Here is a 6,848-nt window from a genome sequence, read left to right as displayed (position 1 = left end):
GAAATTATAAAAATTTTGGGAATTCTGTGCACTACAGATGACTGAGCAGTGAGATGTGTAAAAGTTTGCAGAATATGAGGCATTATTTAAAATAGTTTTATAGTTTCCATAGCTTATTGACTGCAAAATTTCTGTTTGGCCTGGAAAATGTAAATTGACCTATACATACACCTATTTCTCAGGTCTCTTCCTGCTTCTCTTGCCCGTGCTATATACATGACATACCTTCTTAGTTGGCCTCTTTATTATTTTTTTTAATTGAAGTATAGTTGATTTGTACAAAAAAGATCTTCACGACCCAGATAACCACGATGGTATGATCACTGACCTAGAGCCAGACATCCTGGAATGTGAAGTCAAGTGGGCCTTAGAAAGCATCACTACAAACAAAGCTAGTGGAGGTGATAGAATTCCAGTTGAGCTCTTTCAAATCCTGAAAGATGATGCTGTGAAAGTGCTGCACTCAATATGCCAGCAAATTTGGAAGACTCAGCAGTGGCCACAGGACTGGAAAAGGTCAGTTTTCATTCCAATCCCAAAGAAAGGCAATGCCAAAGAATGCTCAAACTACCGCACAATTGCACTCATCTCACACGCTAGTAAAGTAATGCTCAAAATTCTCCAAGCCAGGCTTCAGCAATACGTGAACTGTGAACTTCCTGATGTTCAAGCTGGTTTTAGAAAAGGCAGAGGAACCAGAGATCAAATTGCCAACATGTGCTGGATCATAGAAAAAGCAAGAGAGTTCCAGAAAAACATCTATTTCTGCTTTATTGACTATGCCAAAGCCTTTGACTGTGTGGATCACAATAAACTGTGGGAAATTCTGAAAGAGATGGGAATACCAGACCACCTGATCTGCCTCTTGAGAAATTTGTATGCAGGTCAGGAAGCAACAGTTAGAACTGGACATGGAACAACAGACTGGTTCCAAATAGGAAAAGGAGTTCGTCAAGGCTGTATATTGTCACCCTGTTTATTTAACTTCTATGCAGAGTACATCATGAGAAACGCTGGACTGGAAGAAACACAAGCTAGAATCAAGATTGCCGGGAGAAATATCAATAACCTCAGATATGCAGATGATACCACCCTTATGGCAGAAAGTGAAGAGGAACTCAAAAGCCTCTTGATGAAAGTGAAAGTGGAGAGTGAAAAAGTTGGCTTAAAGCTCAACATTCAGAAAACGAAGATCATGGCATCCGGTCCCATTACTTCATGGCAAATAGATGGGGAAACAGTGGAAACAGTGTCAGACTTTATTTTTGGTGGCTCCAAAATCACTACAGATGGTGACTGCAGCCATGAAATTAAAAGACGCTTGCTCCTTGGAAGGAAAGTTATGACCAACCTAGACAGCATATTCAAAAGCAGAGACATTACTTTGCCAACAAAGGTCCGTCTAGTCAAGGCTATGGTTTTTCCAGTGATCGTGTATGGATGTGAGAGTTGGACTGTGAAGAAGGCTGAGCGCCAAAGGATTGATGCTTTTGAACTGTGGTGTTGGAGAAGACTCTTGAGAGTCCCTTGGACTGCAAGGAGATCCAACCAGTCCATTCTGAAGGAGATCAGCCCTGGGATTTCTTTGGAAGGAATGATGCTAAAGCTGAAACTCCAGTACTTTGGCCACCTCATGTGAAGAGTTGACTCATTGGAAAAGACTCTGATGCTGGGAGGGATTGGGGGCAGGAGGAGAAGGGGACGACAGAGGATGAGATGGCTGGATGGCATCACTGACTCTATGGACGTGTGAGTCTCAGTGAACTCCGGGAGTTGGTGTTGGACCGGGAGGCCTGGCGTGCTGCGATTCATGGGGTCGCAAAGAGTCGGACATGACTGAGTGACTGGTCTGATCTGATAGTTGATTTACAGTGTTTTGTTAATTTCTGCTGTACAGCAAAGTGACTCAGTTATACAGATATATACATTTTTAATACTCTTTTCCATTATGGTTTATCATAGGATACTATATATAGTTCTCTGTGTTTTACAGTCACATCTTGCTGTTTAGCCACTCTCTATATAATAGCTTATATCTTCTAACCCCAACATCTCACTCCTTCTCTTCCCACAATGACCTTCGCCTTGGCAACCATAAATCTGTTCTTTATGTCCATGAATATGTTTCTGTTTTGTAGGTAGGCTTGCTTGTGTCATATTTTAGATTCCACATATAATAATATTATGTGGTATTTTTTTTTGTAAATATATTTTTAAATAAGTTCATTTCTATCATTTTTTAGCTTCTACATATAAATTATATTATGTAATATTTGTTTTTCTCTGTCTGACTTACTTCACATAGTATGACAATCTCTAGGTCCACCCATGTTGCCACAGATGGCAATATTCATTCTTATTATGGCTGAGCAGTATTTCATTGTATATGTGGATACTACTTTATCCATTCATCTGTCGATGGACATTTAGGTTGTTTCCATATATTGGGTATTGTAAATAGTGCTATTATGAACATAGGGGTGCATGTATCTTTTTTTTTTTTTTCATTTATTTTTTCATTTATTTTTTATTTTATTTTTTTTAATTTTATTTTATTTTTAAACTTTACATAACTGTATTAGTTTTGCCAAATATCAAAATGAATCCGCCACAGATATACACGTGTTCCCCATCCTGAACCCTCCTCCAGAGTTTCATCTGATATATATGCCCAGGGGTGGGATTGCTGGAAAGTGAAAGTCGCTCAGTCGTGTCCAACTCTTTGTGACCCCATGGCCTGTGTAGTCCATTGAATTCTCCAGGCCAGAATACTGGAGTGGGTAGCCTTTCCCTTCTCCAGGGGATCTTCCCAACCTAGGGATCAAGCTCAGGTCTCCGACGTTGCAGGCAGATTCTTTACCAGCTGAGCCACAAAGGAAGCCCAGGAATACTGCAGTGGGTAGCCTATCCCTTATCCAGCAGATCTTCCCAACCTAGGAATCAAACCAGCGTCTCCTGCATTGCAGGCAGATTCTTTACCAACTGAGCTATGAGGGAAGCTCATATGTTAATTCTAGGGAATCCCCTGGTGGTCCAGTGGTTAAGAGCTGGATCTTCACTGCTATAGACCTGGATTCAATATTTGGTTGGGGAACTAAGATTCCACAAACTACAGTGGTGCAACCAAAAATAAACAAAAAATCTGGACTTCCCAGGTGGCACTAGTGGTAAAGAACCCACCTGCCAATACAGGAGACATAAAAGACTCGGGTTCAGTCCCTGGGTTGGGAAGATAACCTGGAGGAAGGTAACCCGCTCCAGTATTCTTGCCTGGGAAAACTCATAGACAGAGGAGCCTGGCAGCTACAGTCCATGGGGTCACAAAGAGTTGGACATGGTTGAAGCGACTTAGCATACAGTCATGGTAATTCGATTTTTAATTTTCTGAGAAACCTCCATACTGTTTTCCAGAGTGGCTATACCAACTTACAGTCCCACCTAATAGTGAAAGAAGGTCCCTTTTTCTCCACACCCTCTCCAGCATTTGTTATTTGTAGAGTTCATGGCCATTCTGACCACTATGAGGTGATACCTCATCATAATTTGATTTGCATTTCTCTAATAATTATCACAGTAATCTAAGTCTGTGCCCCAGTCACTAATGCTGAAGAAGCTGATGTTGAATGGTACTGTTATCACCTACAAGACCTTCTAACACCAGAAAAAGATGTCCTTTTCATCATAGGGAACTGAAATGCAAAAGTAGGAAGTCAAGAGATCCCTAGAGTGACAGGCAAGTTTGGCCTTGGACTACATAATGAAGCAGGGCAAAGGCTAACAGAGTTGTGCCAAGAGAACGCACTAGTCATCACAAATACCCTCTTCCACAACACATGAACATCACCAGATGGTCAATACTGAAATCAGATGGATTATATTCTTTGCAGCCAAAGATGGAGGTGATGGAATTCCAGCTGAGCTATTTCAAATCCTAAAAGATGATGCTGTGAAACTGCTGGCTCTCAATATGCCAGCAAATTTGGAAAACTCAGCAATGGCCACAGGACTGGAAAAGGTCAGTTTTCATTCCAAACCCAAAGAAAGACAATGCCAAAGAATGTTCAAACTACTGCACAATTGCACTCATCTCTAGCAAAGTAATGCTCATGCTCAAAATTCTCCAAGCTAGGCTTCAACAGTATGTGGACCAAGAACTTCCAGATGTTCAAGTTGGATTTAGAAATGGCAGAGGAACCAGAGATCAAATTGCCAACACCGGTGGATCATAGAAAAAGCAAGAGAATTCCAGAAAAGCATCTGCTTCATTGACTGCTAAAACCTTTGACTGTGTGGATCACAACAAATTGTGCAAAATTCTTAAAGAGATGGGAATATCAGACCACCTTACCATCCTCCTGAGAAATCTGTATGCAGGTCAAGAAGCAACAGTTAGAACCCAACATGAAAGAGTGGACTGGTTCCACAGAGGGAAAGGAGTACATCAAGGCTGTATATTGTCACCTTGCTTATTTAACTTCTATGCAGAGTATATCGTGCAAAATGCTGGCTGGATGAAGCACAAGCTGGAATCAAGATTGCTGGGAGAAATATCAATAACCTCATATATGCAGATGACACCACCCTTATGGCAGAAAGTGAAGAACTAAAGAGCCTCTTGATGAAAGTGAAAGAGGAGAGTGAAAAGCTGGCTTAAAATTCAACATTCAGAAAACAAAGATCATGACATCCAGTCCCGTCACTTCATGGCAAAAGGATGGTAAACAATGAAAACAGTGACAGACTTTATTTCCTTGGACTCCAAAATCACTGCAGATGGTGACTGCAGCCATGGAATTATCAGACAGTTGTTCCTTGGAAGAAAAGCTATCACAAACCTAGCCACATATTAAAAAGCAGAGACATTACTTTGCTGACAAATTCCATATAGTCAAAACTATGGTTCTTCTGGTAGTCGTGTATGGATATGAGAGTTGAACCGTAAAGAAAGCTGCATGCAAAGAATTGATGCTTTTGAGCTGTGGTGTTGGAAAAGACTCTTGAGAGTCCCTTGGACTACAAGGAGATCAAACCAGTCAAACCTAAAGGAAATCAGTCCTGAATATTCATTGGAAGGACTGATGCTGAAGCTGAAACTCCAATACTTTGGCCACCTGATGCAAAGAACTGACTGATTGAAAAAAAGACTCTGATGCTGGAAAAAATTAAAGTCAGGAGGAGAAAGGGACAACAGAGGATGAGATGTTTGGATCACATCACCGACTCAATGGACATGAGTTTGAACAAGCTCCGGGTGCTGGTGATGGACAGGGAAGCCTGACGTGCTACAGTCCATGGGCTCGCAAAGAGTCAGACATGACTAAGCAACTGAACTGAACTGAACAGAATAATTAGTGATGTTAAGTATCTTTTCTTGTGCCTATTGGCCATTTGTATTTTCTCTTTGGGGAGATCTATTTAGGTCTTCTGCCATTTTTCAGTTGGGTTGTTTGTTTTTTGTTGTTGAGTTGTGTAAGCTGTTTGTATATTTTGGAAAGTAAGCTTTTGTCAGTCACATTGTTTGCAGATGTCTTCTCCCATTCCATAGGCTGTCTTTTCATTTTGTTTATAGTTTTCTTTGCTGTGCTAAAGCTTGTAAGTTTGAATAGATCTCATTTGTTTATTTTTGTTTTTATTTCTGTTGCTTTGGAAGACTGACCTAAGAAAACATTGGTATGGTTTAGGTCAGAAAATGTTTTGCTTATATTCTCTTCTAGGAGTTCTATGGTTCCTTGTTTTATGTTTAAATCTTTAAGCCATTTTGAGTTTATTTTTGTGTCTGTTAGGAGGGTGTGGCCTAACTTCATCAATTTACATAAGGCTGTCTATCATTTGGCCTCTTTAAATCATATATCATTGAAGCTCACTCAGCTCAGAACACAGCTTTGCACTCTTATTGGCATATAGAGAAACGAGTGAGAACAGAAGTAGCATTTTCCCCAAACAAACCGTGTTGCTGCAAAGGCATGGATGGTGCCAGACTGCAGGATGACAGCCTTGAATGGACTGCTTGTACTTGCATGTCCCAGGCTGAAATAATGATGATTCTAGACTCCTAGTGTAGGAAAGCCTCTTCGGGATATTTCAACTATGCCAGAACACAGAAATCTGATAGACATGTTTAAACATGATCATAAGTTCCAAACTGGGACTGGAAGTCTTAGGAAAATATAAGTCCTGTTGTAAGATGACCACTTAATTGGGTACAGCCCTATGCCTCATCCTTATCAGTCCTAGATGTTGCTGATCGAGTATCTTTCTTCTGCAAGTACAAGAATTAGTCCCCCAAAATGCTGTTAGAAAACACTTAGCCCATCATGTCTCCCCTGAAAGTACCCCTGCTGAGCAGTGTCCTTGTGCCATGCCAAGGCACACTTGTCACGTGCCCTTAGCAGAGATGCCAATCCCTTATCCAATAAATCGAAGTCAAACAGTGAAAAGCAATCCAAACTACAGCAGGGAAACAGCTGATGTTTGGTTGAACTCCTCACAATAGCACCTTGCATGAATTATCCAGAATGTTAAATATTATGATTTTAATTCCATCTAAAATATTTTTTAAAATTCCTTTTTCAGTGAGAGAGCATGGCAGATAATTTTTAACATGTCTCCAAAAAATAATAGGGTGAAATGATATCATTGAGATACTTCTAGAAGAATGTGGAGGCAGCTCTCTTTTCTAATCTGATATTTCTTTTGTAACCAACTGTGTACCATGTTAGTGATTTGCATATAACAGCCCCCTGGCACAAATTAAATGGAGCAAGATCCCATTGCAACTAATAAACTCACTGTAACAAGAAGCCCCTCAACTTTGCCTGGCCACAGTGCTCAGCGAGATCACCATGTGT

The sequence above is a fragment of the Bubalus bubalis genome, chromosome 9 (genome assembly GCF_019923935.1).
Source record: "Bubalus bubalis isolate 160015118507 breed Murrah chromosome 9, NDDB_SH_1, whole genome shotgun sequence".
Classification (NCBI taxonomy): Eukaryota; Metazoa; Chordata; class Mammalia; order Artiodactyla; family Bovidae; genus Bubalus; species Bubalus bubalis.
This window is presented reverse-complemented; position numbering follows the sequence as displayed.